Source organism: Ictidomys tridecemlineatus, chromosome 3, assembly GCF_052094955.1.
Source record: "Ictidomys tridecemlineatus isolate mIctTri1 chromosome 3, mIctTri1.hap1, whole genome shotgun sequence".
NCBI classification, from domain to species: Eukaryota; Metazoa; Chordata; class Mammalia; order Rodentia; family Sciuridae; genus Ictidomys; species Ictidomys tridecemlineatus.
This window is the reverse complement of record NC_135479.1, coordinates 164,681,745-164,695,922: the sequence shown is the minus strand read 5'-3', so window position 1 is coordinate 164,695,922 and position 14,178 is coordinate 164,681,745. Positions and strand designations below refer to the sequence as shown.

Genomic DNA, 14,178 nt, shown 5'->3' with positions numbered 1-14,178 from the left:
ATCACATCTCATCCTCCTGTCCAGTCTGTCTGCAGCTGAACCTTTGAACTGGGCTGCAGACACACCCATTCCCAGCTGTGAGCTGACCTTTATACTGGAACAAACCTGTAGTTTCCTGAAACCTTATTGGCCTCTGCTGACCTTTGTAAGATGGACACCTTCCCCCAGCTACCCAGAGACTGAGACACACCAAATCCCTTTCTTACAAGACAGGTAAATGTTTACCAGCACTAGTCTAATTCCTAACGAGTGATATAGTTTCTAATACTCTTGCAGTTTAAAGTTATAAATACACCTCCATTTTGCAAAACTTTTGAATGTATTTTCAAGATCTGCTTGAATCTGTGTTTTCTGGAATACAATCCTAATTAGTCTCAAATAAATGTCATTGGTCTTGGATAGGTTGGTTTTATTCTTGGTTAACAATATTGAGCTTGTGGATTGGAAATTGGCATCTGCGGTAGGTCAGGCCCCAGTCATCTTGGACACTATCAATGGTGCTAGGGGAAACACTTTTTTTTATTGTCTTAGCCTTGGTTGTTAATAACTATTAAGAGGGAGAAGTGAAAAGATTTTCTGCTTAATTAGGAGTTCTGCTCCCACTGAATCAACCAAAGTCCTTGTTTTTCTTTTATCAATGCAGAGGCCTTCTGAATCAACTGTCATGAACATTGATGAGAACCAGAGGAAGCAGAGATTCTAAGTAACCCAAGTAAGTGTTGTAAAGTTTTCCCATTAAATCCTGCATTCTAAATAATGACTGTTCCTGGGATACTTTCTGAGCCCATTTTCTCTTACTTACAAATCAGATAAATGAGCATTACTGCTCTTATAACCAATGGTTGATTAAAAGTGGATAAACTGGAAAGAAGCAAGTATACTAAAAATGAGAGATGCCAATGACCACAGGCTAAGGAAAAGAAAAATTGATCAAACTTGACAAAGTAACTAAAAATAACAATATGGAATTGTTTGGTGTGGAGAAAAATAGAGTCACAGAGAGCAATTATATATCACAAATAGGAGAGGGTCACAGTGGGGATTCTGAATCACCAAAATTTCTTCAATATGTTTCAAAGAAGTTGAAAAAGTATTTGACATATTCAAAGTTTTCATTAGAAAAAAAACTGTACCATTTAAGAAACTTTGATGATACTGACAACTTTTTAATTTCATTAAAAGAATGCAGATGTCAAACACTATTTCTGGAGGATGCCAACAAGTTAACTTCTGCTAGGGGTCACTGATACCATTGCATTAGAGGTGAGGACATTTGTGGAGGGATACTAATGTTCAGACCATAATACCAGGTGTAAGGCAGTACACCTACTTCCAGGCCTTTTGAATGATCCATCCTTGTCAGGTATGTCTCAAACATTGGGGCACTGCTGATCACAAAGGTAGATGGTGACTTTTGCTTATCTAGGTAGTGATGCGCAGGATGGTACATTCAATAGAACACTCTCAAACTTCTGATGGTTGCAGATATGGATATCCTAAGGGTCATGATATGTTGTAGAGATGTTATCATTTATTTCTTCATTAAGTACAGAATCATTATGCTGTGATTCTTTGTAATAGTGTAGCTCAAGGAAATATGAATGTAGAGGAAAGATTAGCTGCACTTGAATCAGTGAATAGATAACAACTGCATGAAGCGTAGTTTGACAATAGGTGCATGAGAAAGTTAATTTAGTTTTTTTTTTTAACTCCAGTGTGAGAAGGACATCCATTGGACCCTCTGAGATCAAATATATGATGTTCATAATAAGTATGAGAGGAATTCAAAAGAAGGACAATAGAAGTACAGAATATCACACAACTCATGTTAAGAGATGTTTTAAAATTTTTTAGCAGGGAATTTTAAGAATTTGATTAATTTTATACATTTTAATACAGGTTGAATTTAAGAAGTTACATACTTAAAAGGACTCAGTAAAATCACCAATAGGTTTTTGTACCATATTTCTAAGTCTTATATTCTAAAGCAACATTAAAACTTTGCTAGATGATCTGTTCCTAATACCATTTTCTTCTTTATTTAAAATTTCATCATAGAAACATTTATATTTGAGAAGGCTGAAAGAAAATATCCTAGTTGGGCATGCTGGCACATGCCTGTAATCCCAGTTGCTCCAGAGGCTGAGACAGGTGGATTGCAAGTTCAAGGTCAGCTTCAACAAGTTAGCAACTCAGCGAGGCTCTAAGCAACTCAGTGAGACCCTGTCTCTTTAAACAAAATACAAAAAAGGGCTTAGGGTGTGGCTCAGTGGGTAAGCACAGATGAGTTTAATCCCTGGTACCAAAAAAAAAAAAAAAGAAAAAAAAAGAAAGAAAAAAAAGAAAAATCTTAACACTGTAAAATTTCTTCTATTTTTTATTATGAAGCATCACTTTAAGAAAAAGGGGGAGTTGCCTTACTAAGTAGTTTATTTTTGTTAAAATCTTTATTAAAAATTTAAAACTCTTCCCGTGGAATTACTGAACAACAACAGAGAATACAACATCAACAAGAATGCCTTTGTTTCCAAGCTTGTCCCATCCAAACTCAGAATGTAGAATCATCATGTACAATTAATACTTAGCTTCAATATCAATAATTGTTTAAGTTGACAGGAATTTCATAATTGAAGTATGATTGGGAGAAACAGTGTGCTTTGAGAAGACAGGAAATTTCATTCAAAAGAAAGACCTTTAGGATGCTAGAGATTATAAGGAATTTAGACTGTGAGGATACGACTCTGTAGTTAACGGTGTTCAGACTACAATACGACAATAGGGAAACCATTTATATAGATGTTAGTCAAGGTAGTCTGTTACATTGAGATTCCACATAGTCTTTGCCTATCACAATTATTCAAGTCAGACTAGTAATGTTTATCAATGGGCTGTAAACAAAAGAACAGAACTGATGATATAAATGTTCTGTGGACATTAGTTTTATAAATATAAGAGAAAAAAATTGGTAATTGGAAAAATATGCTTATTGTCCAAATAAGGTAGTGAAGAGAATGATTAGAAAAAGAAAAATAGAAACAGGGGTAGTGGTACAACTGGTTTTTAAATCAGGAGAATTAAACACAACAAGCAAAGTGTCAATGAGGATTCCTGTCAGGTGGATAAAGCAGGGCTGGCTGGTTCAGAGATAAGAAGCAATTTTTTTTTTTTTTTTTTTGGTGGTGCTGGGGATTGAACTCAGGGATTTGTGCATGCGAGGCAAGCACTCTACCAACTGAGCTGTATCCCCAGCACCAGACAAGAAGCATTTTATATTGAGCTCTGTATGGCTTGTAAGGCCCAGTAGTATTACTCTCATTGTCCCAGCCAAGTGACATAGAACTACTACTGAACAAATTCTTGGGGGACAGAAGATATTTCTAACAAGTGGTTGAACGCAGCTAATGAGATCAGCAGGAGTAGGGACTCTTCAGGATCTGTAAGGAATAATGTCCCCTCAGCTGCAATACCACTCAGCCAATAGTTCACCACACCCTGGTGGTATTACTAGCTCAAACAGAAACAGGAAAAAAAGCAATTAAATCATACAACTTTCCAGTGTTACTTGGAAGTTTTGCAGAATTTCCATTCTAACACCAAGCTGTCCCATAGAAACATAATGTGAGTCACGTATGTGGTTTAAAATTTTTAGTAACCATCTTCAAAGAATGTAAGGAAGCAGGTAAAATTAATTCATACAATAACTTTTGTTTAACTTATCACATCCCAAACAGTATTATTTTAACATGCAGTCAATAAAACATATTGATGAGATATTTTACACCCCACCCTCTTTTTGGTGGTACCAAACCTTTGAAATACAATGAGTATTTGATACTTGGAGCACATAGTAGATTGGAACAAACATTTAGATGTTCAAGAGCTACATGTGGCTGGTAGATCTTATATTGGATAGAACAAATCAAGAACATATTTTCTACTCTTCCCATCCTTGATGCAAATGCTAAGATGTCAAACATTAAAATTCCCCCATCAATAATGTCTGGCCATGTATTATTAGCTTCATTCTCTTTGAGGTCTTGATTCTAGGAAAGTGACGCTACTGGCTCCATCACTAACAGGACTCTCTCTCTCTCTCTCTCTCTCTCTCTCTCTCTCTCTCTCTCTCTCTCTCTCTCTCTCTCTCTCTCTCTTGCATTTACCTCACTTTCACAAATTCCTCATCTGGCAGCCCTTCACCCTTACCTGATTCTAGATCTCAGCACATTTCCTCAGCAAGCCTTTATTAGAGCTTGCTCTCCACTCTCCTTTGTCCTGAGGTTGGTAATCAAGTTATCAGTTGATATTCACATGTGGACTTGACACCTACTTTCTTATGTGGCAAGATAAGAAATATATTTACCAATTCTTTTATAACCTCTCTTCAGAAGGAGTCTGAGTGTTCACTGATTTGCTGATCAAGAGTTAACATGCTAAATTTTTACAGAAGCATAAATAAATTAACTGTTCAACCATATATCTTACTCTATGTAACTTCACTGTTCATTCATTCACTCATCTATCAAATGTTAACTAAGCACTTATTAGAAGTCAAAGAAACTGTGCAAGGCAATGGCAATATAGTATTTCCTACAAATCTGGACGTCTTTCAACATCAACATTTTCCTGTTAGCTTGAACTTTTATTTTACTTTTTGTTATTTCCTTGATTTTGGCTTGTAGAACTGCAGGGGCACTAGAGACCATCTACTAAGATTCACATTCTGATTTTTACAAATTTGGAAAGTGAAGTTCAAAGAGGTTAAGATTGCAGAGATTACTAGTGTTGGAACTGAGGCTAGAAATAGGTCTTCATTTTTTTTTCCTCTGCATTGCTATCGATGGAACAATTACATGAATTTGTGCATCCTGTGTCACAAACATAATTCTTACTTCAAATGACACAGCTAATCCAATTAAATACTGCCAATTTTCCCCTGGAAAAAGTTCTTTTGTCTTAAGCATTCTTTATTTTCTGTACTGTGGCATATTTTTGAAGTGCTGAAACTTTTATGTGCACATATTAACTGTGGATAATAGGCATTTAGGAGAAAGACAGCGTGTTCCCAAAAGTTAATTACAAATTTCACATTTTACATAACTTTTTGCTTTCAGAATTCTAATTCATCAGTCAGCAAAAGTTCACATGTGCTAGTGTGCTAGTCACCAATGTGAAGGTCTGCAAGGAATTATTTTTTATTAGCACATTGTAATCATACATAAAAGTATTCATACATGTGCATAACATAATTTTCTCCATTTCACTCCCCAGTATTTCCCCTTTCTCTCTCCTTATCCCTCCCTCTCCATCCTTTCTCTACTGGCCTTCCTTATATTTATTTTAGTTTTAATTGGTGTATTAAGATTGTATGTGAAAGTGGGATTCATTGTGATAAGTATACATAGCAGAATTCAATTAACTTCATTCCAGTACCTGCTCTTTTTATTCCTTCCTTCCTTCCTCCCCCTTGAACCCCTTCATCTTCTCTGTTGTTCTTCTATTTTTGTGAAGACCCCCACTTTCTTTCTGCAAAGAAATTTGAAGCATGCCACTTCCAAAGATGCATTTCAGTTCAGCTTAGGGCTAGACCTTAGATGATAAAAATCCAATTTCACAAGATTCTTTCATCTTAACAAGTAAAGGAGTTGACAGAATTTGTAATGTTGACAGTTGAAAATTATACTTACAATATTGTTTAATTAACATTGTTAAGGAGTAGTCTCTGTTTTATTGCATCTGAATAATTTATTCCCAGGCTCAACCTAGAGCTACTGGATTTGCATTTTTGTTAGATCTTTCAGATGAATTTTATACCTATGAAAATTTGAGAACTTCTGATTTGAAGGGAGAAAAGAGTACAAGTCTAAAATCATTCCTCTCTCTCAGTATGCACTGATATTTTCCCTGCCGCATACCTTTCCAGGTATGCTGGTAGAAGTAAAGTGAGTTGCTATCTGTTAGGTTGACTAACACAACTGGATAGTCTAAAGATTCCAGCTGAATCATTTATTTGCTCAGTTAAATGGATGCATTAGTTTAGTTTACCTGAATATCAGCCAATTAAATAATCAACAGTTATTTTCTGAGCATCGACTTTAGCAATGCTGTATATGAATATAACTAAATGTACAAAGGAACTGAGCTTGTAGAGCATGGTGTTAATGCTTCTATTATGCCATGGCTCCACTGTATTTACTCTGTTGCTCTGTTCTGTATGTGACTCGCTTTTCAGATTATACATTCCACAGTGATTAGACACAAAATATTAGTCATTTTTGTGTTTCTAGCTCTCAGGATCATACTTACTATGTATTTGTTACCTCTGTATGCCTGTGTTTGAATTGTTGAATGAACAGGAATACCAGAGGCATATGTTCCAGGGAGTAGGAACATATGCCTCTGGTATTCCTGTTGAATTTGAATGCTTGAATTTGAAATTCAGGGAGTATTCAGAGACCAAAGTACCACCAGAGAAATGTTTAGGAAAATATAGGTGGATTTCAATTTATGCTTATTATTTAAAGGTAGTAAAATATACCTAATAAATGATACTTTCCCATGTATTTTTGTATAATCATTCCCCAGTGGTATTAAAAACTCTTTAGTTATCATTAATGTTCCATAGTATTTAATTGAATAAATTTAAATACTTTGTTATTCCCCTCAGGCTTTTCCCTCCCCCCACCCCCTTCATTTTGCTCTGGTAAAGAATGTTGTATTGAATGTCCTTTGACACAAGGTTTTTTCTGTCTTTTGAATTATATAAGGATAAACATATTCAGATATTTTTGAGACTATTTGAATATGAGTTCATGTTTTAGTCAGCTCTTTCACTGTGACTAAAGGATCTGACAATTTTAGAAGAGGAAAAATTTATTTGAGGGTTCACAGAAAGGTGAATTCAGAGGTCTTAGTTCACAGAAAGCTGGCTCCATTCCTCAGGACTCGGAGCTTGAGGTGAGGCAGAACATCATAGCAGAAGAGAGTGGCAGAGGGAAGTAGCTCACATGGTGATCAGGAAGCAGAGAGAGATTTAACTTGCCAGGTACAAATATATACTCAAATATTGCGAGGTGGCCAGTGCCTCGCCAGGGTAATTTTTCCTGTGCAGGAGGGATAAATCACCTCAGAAAATAAAGTCTTAAATAATTAGTGAAGAAATAAGACAAAGTCAGAATTATAGTTTTAAGAAGCATGGAGTGCTTGATAGATCCAGCCCACACAGGAGCTGGAGCTGAACAACTAGAGAATGGCTCCAGTGGTTTTAAGAGGTTATATCAAAGGCAGGGATAAGGTTTCAGGGGTGGAGTCTTGCTTTATGATGTCTTGCAGTCAACAGGTTGATTGGCATCCTGGCAGATTACACCCATCTCTGAGAAGCTGTGTGGCTATAGCAGGTCTCCCTCTCCAGTGCTGTGTGGGACCTGGCAGAACTGAATAGGACTCACATGTATCTGGGCGATCTTACCAGCAGGATTGCCACTGGAAGTTCCCAAATATCAGATTCTGTCCAGTGGGCTTCCATGCCCATTTGGTCCACACATAGTCCATGGATGGCTCTCGACACCCAAAGTATTGCTCCAATTCCCACCCTTTCCAGTCACCCTCACCTCTTCAGTTACCACTCAGTTAATCCCTATCAGGGGATTAAATCACTGATTGGATTAAGACTCTTACAACCCAATCATTTCTCCTCCAAACTTTCTTGCATTGTCTCACAAATGAACTTTTGGGGGTACCACGTCTAAAACATAACAGGTCAAATTGCTTTAAAAATGATTCATTATAGATACATATGTATATATATATATATTTTATTGATTCATTGTATGTGTATTATATATATATAATTATATACAAATGTCTACATTTATTAGATGTGTTTAATAAGTTTAGAACAAACCTCTTTCACAAATAACCTTAAGATAAAGTACCAGTGACTAGAAAGTCACTGCCAGAAATACAGAAATTTCCTAGAGAAGCAACATTCTAAATTGCAGTTGAATCCTAAGGCTGCCTTCTGAATTTTATTCTATGTAACTGTCTTAAATATCACTTAAGACCTCAAAAATCCAACTCTGTAAGATATTAAAATATTGAACCTTGGACCTTATTACAGAGTTCAAGTGAAGTTCAATAGCTTCATAATTCTTTGAATCTTTACTTCCCCTGAACCCCAAGAGAGGAGTGGAAAAGAAGATATAAAAAAAAAAAAAGAAGATGTGGTTGGTCATAGTCTCCCAAAGCAGTGTGTCTAGTTTCATGGCAATGTTGGAAGAGAGATGTGTGTGAAGGGCATTCCTAATGGCCATGGGTAAGATGGTAGTGTATACAAAGTGTCTCTTCATTTTGATGACTGCATATCCTCCCTCAAATAAGGTGAATTATTGTGAACCTTGACTACTACTTCTATAATTTAGATATTACCCTTTAGTATTTGATCCTTATATTTGTATCTTAGTCCCTTGAACATATCCCAGTAGTATTTCTGTTCATTATAGCAGCAATGGTGGGGGGTGCTATAATTGTAACCTTCTTATAATATGAAAGTAGGATCCAAACATATGATTGAAAAGAAATTGAAGAAGAAAGAGTTTACTGTGCCAATTCCAGTAATGTTCTACCCAGATTCCTTTTGATTCCTTCTAATGCTTCTGAGCACCCCTTCCCCAGTCTCTGCGTGATTTCCTTTGTCACATGGCACCTACCACTCTTGAGAGGACTGTCTTGGGGCTAGGAGACCCTCTTTGCCATAAGTAGCAGGAAGTGCTTGGGCCTCTAGCCTTATATTCCACTTGACAGCTGTTGGCTATTGGATGACTGATGCCAGAATATGAAAGCTTAGAACTTTTTCCCTTAGAAGGAAAAACTATTAAGTGTAATTTATAATTCCTTTTTTTAAAAAAAAATTTTATTTATTTTTTAGTTTTTTAGGTGGACACATCATCTTTGTTGGTATGTGGTGCTGAGGATCAAACCCAGGCCGTACGCATGCTAGGCGAGCGTGCTACTGCTTGAGCCACATCTCCAGCCCCTATAATTCCTCTTGCAGGATCAGGCTGCAACTGCTCTGCCAGAGACTCGAGTAAAGTCACTCTGGCTTGGCTCCTTCTCCATCCTTGGCTGCTCTCTATAATCTTGCACTAATGGCTTTTGGGAGCACTTCCTCAATAAATTATTTATAGGTAAATCCTTGTTGTAGTCCAGGGTCTATTTTGGGGGAATATGACCTAAAGTACTCTGTTATCAAGTGGGTTCAGGTTTTTGTCCTCTCTCCTATTAAAAGAAAAGAAAGTCTATAGTCATCTCACATAGTCACAATCACAACACATACATATGTACTTTTATTTTATTCAGTATTATTTTAACCATGTCATTGGTGGCTACATAATCTTTCACTGGAGTCTCATAAAAATTTTTGGATTGCATATATTTATGTTGTTGCTTTAAGTTTATAAATGATGAATGACTCAAATATTTCTGTATTACTTGGATATTTTCACTGTATCTATATGATATCTATCTATCTATATATCTATATCTATATCTATCTATCTATCTATCTATCTATCTATCTATCTATCTATCTATCTCTCTATCTATCTATATAAACTTTCCCTATTTATTGAAATTGAAAAAAATTTTATAGGTTTATTTTGTATAACATGTTGTTTTGAAATCTGGATACTTTGTGGAATGGTTAAATCAAGCTAGTTAACCACAAATCATGCATTACAACATATATTTTAATGATAATAACACCTAAAATCTACTGTCTTAGCAATTTTTAATAATTGTTATTAATTAAAGTTATCATGTTTTAACTTATCTCTTGAATTTCTCTTCTAACTGAAATTTTGCATCCCTTTATTAACACCCCCCTCCCCCACCAACCCCACCACCTCCCAATCTCTCATAATCATTCTGTTGTCTATTTCTGTAAGTTTAACTTTTTTTATATTACATGTATATGTGAGAACATGCAGTATTTGTCCTTCTGTGCTTGTTAATATTATGTTAACTTAACATAATATTCTCCAGGTTCATCCATGTTGTCCTGAATGGTAGGATTTCCTTCTTTTTGAGATGGAAGAGTATACCATTATGTATCTAAATGACATTTTCTTTATTTATTCATCTACTGATGGGTACTTGGGTTGATTCTTATCTTGGAAAGGCACAATACTTAGATAAACATGAAAATGCAGATGTCTCTTCTGTAAACTGATTTCATCAACTTTGGCTATATATCCAGTAAAGGGATTACTGGCTCATATGGTACTTCTATTTTTAATTTTTGAGGTATCTCCATATGTTTTTCATAATGGCTGTATTAATTTATATTTCTATTAACAGCATATAAGTATTCCCTTTTCTCTACATTTTTGTTATCTTTGTCTTTTTGATAATTGCCATTCTAACAGGTATGAAGTGATAGATCATTGTGATTTTAATTTGCATTTCTCTGATGATTGGTGATATGGAATGCTTTTTCACATACTTGTTGGCCATTTGTACATCTGCTTTTGAGAAATGTTTATTCAGATCCTTTGCTCATTTTTAAATAGGGTTATTTATTCAGCTGTTGTATTGTTTTATTTTTTATGTACTTTGGATGTTAATCTGTTGCCTGATGTATATTTTACATGTATATGAGCAGCATTATGACTGAAACAATTTACCCAGATAGTATTGAATAGGAACACTGATTTTACCATCACCTTGGAGATATTGAAGGAGAAGATTTTAAGTTAGTTAAATTCTTAGATATTATATAGTAATAACAATGGCAGCAATAGTCATAGAAACATCCATGTATTGATTATTTACAATACTTTGTGTTAGTTGTACTGGGTACTTAACCAAGGTTATTTTAATTAATCCCTTAAACAATCATGTGAGATAAATATGATCATATGAGAGGGGAACAGAAACTTAGAGATGTAAAGACTTTGCAAGGATTTTATGACTTATATAGAGTGGCCAACCTCCTAGGATTTGACAGAAAGTCTGACTCCAAACCTGTATTCTCCTTGTGTTTAATTTGTGAATCGTTTTAAAATTAATAACTACATCAAGCATTTCTTCCATGTTTTATTTATAAATTATATTTATCTTGTATGAATTACTTGTGCTCACCAGTTCATCAAATTAAATATTATTTATTTTCCTTACCAGTTTGATCTTTTAATTATTATTTGAGACATTTCTCAATATAAATATATAACATTAATTTATTTGCTATGTACCATAGATGAGTACATATTTATGGAAAATTCTGGCATCTCTTTTGTCTTTTAGTTTTATTATAAATATCAAATTTTCTTATTTATTTATTTAGAGACAGTATATATACACATTGCTCAGGATTGGCTCAAACTTGTGATACTCATGCCTCAGTCTCCCGAGTACCTGGGATTACAGGCATGCACCACTATACTCAGCAATATCAAGTTCTTATATTGCTATTTTTTTTCTCTATGTAACTTTTAATCAATGTTTTAAATTTGAACTTTAGTCAAAGTATCAAACATTATTATTCTAAAGAGCTGATATGTTTTTATATTTTTAAGAATATCTGTGCTTATTTAAATATATTTAATTATTTATTATAAATTGAATGTATACATACACAAATAATACACTGCTAGTTTGGGCATATTAACTATTTTGGAGGCAAGAAGAATGAACTGAAATAATATTTTTTAATAAATTAATGTGGAAGTTGGATGGGGTTATGTGACAGAAATAATTAACATGTATGGAGTGTGTGCTATGTTTTCAGCATTTTGCACATATGGCATGAGTCTGGTTAGGAATTTTTTTCACTTTTGATATGACAAGGGCTCAAAATAGGGGGATGGCAATAGAAAAAAGAAAAAAGATAACAAGCTCAGTTCATCTCTACATTTTTTCTTTTTTTGTGTTACCTATTAAATTTCTAACCCTAATTCAGATGGAGAATCTTAAAGAATTCCTAGTAATTTTAGGTCTTACATATAAAAAAATAATTTTCTGTAAAAACTAGTGATGTATTTCAAGTAAAAGAAGGTTTTATTTTTTGCACCAAATTGTGGATCTTTAGAATTGATGTTAGTTGAATAAACTACTGATCATTTGATTATTGTCTGCTGAACCAAAAGAACCATATTTATATCTGTCTATGTAAAATTAACATTTTTAAAAATAAATTTATTGCTACTGGAAATATATTGTTGAAAGCAAATTACATACCTCTGTTCTTTAGTTATCATTTTATAACTAATTGCTCATCTTTTTCTGGCTTGTTCTAAAGAACACTCTTGGGGATAGGGGAACAGAATAAAATGTACAACAGGCCTCACTTTAAACAAGTCAAACTACTTATCCCAGTTACTTTTGCAGTTTGAGTAACAAAGTTTTATAATATATAAGGAATGTAAGGAAACATGAATAGAATCTTAAAGTTCTCACACAGTGAATACAATAATTCCTCACATTTTAATAGAAACTCATTGTTCACACACATTTTTGTGATATAATATTTATTTTTCATTACAGCATAAGAATTATCTTGAACCACCCGCCAGAGCCCAGCTCCTTCCAACCAGCAGATAACTATGAGAGGTCAAGCCTGACAGCCCAGATCCACCTACACTGGCCTTTATGGGACCCAGGCTCAGAGCAGGCCCGGGGTCCACCCCTCCACTGGCAGGCACCCACCTGAGCCCAGCCTTCAACATAGGACTGCCCCTTCTTGCCAGCAGACTACTGAGGGAGGTTAAGCCCAGCAGCCCAGATCCACCTACACCAACCTGCGCATGATCCAGGCTGACAACTACAACCGGAGCCCAGGCCCGACCTAGATCCGCCCACACTGACTTATGCAGGACCCAGGTCCAGGGTAGATCTGAGTTCGCCCCTGACCCCCACCTGGGAGCCTAAGCCTAAACCACTTCCATCTTGGAACACTGCAGTCACTGCCATAGCCTTCCCCATGTGGTAGCCCCTAACTTTTTGATGACAGGGCCTAGAAGCAGCTGCATCTCAGAGCAGGTATTCCAAAGAGAGTGTAAGGCCCACCGTTTCAGCCCCATCTCTGTAAGACATTGCTTCCATCTTGGGGCACCTCAACTATTATCTTGAGTTCCTTGGCTACCACCACCACCTTAAGATGCAGTAGCATACATTGAGGGACACCAGCAGGGTCTGGAAGTCTAACATCAAGGTGAGGTACAGATAATCTGGAGGGGTACTATAAGAATATAGAGTAGAAACCATAATATCTCAGATCTACTGTACAAGAAAGGAAGACACATAGACAACAAGAAAAGACAAGGGAGGAAAGTGCCTCAAAAAACCAGGACACTACAATAACAGAACTCACGGACAGCAAAGTTGATGAAATGTCAGAGAAGGAGTTCAGAAGGTTCATAATTTAAATGATCTGTGAATTAAAGAATTACCTAAATGAGCAAATACAGGCAAAAATCCATCACTCCAACAAACAGATAAAAGAGCAAATACAGGTAGCAAAAGATTACTTCAAGAAAGAGATAAGAGACTGTAGGGCATGACTTGCTGCCCGCTTCCTGGTCTTGGGGTTGCACATGTGGCTGGGATGGCGCCTGGCGATCAGCCAGGAGGCGGTGCTGTGGGTGGTGACGGAAAAAACAGACCATCTCCAGGATAGGTCCAGGACTCTCCCGCCCTCGTGGATAGCTCATGCCTTCCCTTACAGACTATGGGATGGTGTACACGTGAACTCGCTCCACCCCTCTGACCTTTATCCTGATTGGCTCCTGTACAGTATATAAGTTGTGTGTACTTCCTCAATAAATGAGATCCTGCTTCCACTCCTCTCCCTGGTGCCTCCTGCGAGGGAAGGCTGGGTGCAGGCTGCCAGTTGACCTTTACTTTTCTTGTCTCTTCCTGGTCAGGGCATGCTTTCCCTGCTTCTCCCACAGGTCAGGAGGAGACTGGGGGGAGGGGGCTAAAAACCCCGACAAGAGACTCTGAAAAAAAACCAGTCAGAAATCCTTGAAATGAATGATACAATAAACCAAATAAAAACGCAATAGAAATCATAACCAACAGACTAGATCACTTAGAAGAAGGAACATCGGATAATGAAGACGAAGTATACAATCTGAAAAATAAAGTTGCTCACACAGTGAAGATAGTAAGAAACCACAAACAGAA

The 14,178-nt window shown here is 36.1% G+C and overlaps 1 long non-coding RNA gene across 1 annotated transcript; it reads left to right on the top strand.

Moving 5' to 3' along the window:
• Nucleotides 1–637: 637 nt before the first annotated feature.
• LOC144375882 (uncharacterized) lies at nucleotides 638–13,832 on the top strand. Its single transcript, XR_013435737.1, has 2 exons — nucleotides 638–712; nucleotides 12,538–13,832. It is a non-coding gene; the product is annotated as an uncharacterized LOC144375882 (long non-coding RNA).
• Nucleotides 13,833–14,178: the final 346 nt, after the last annotated feature.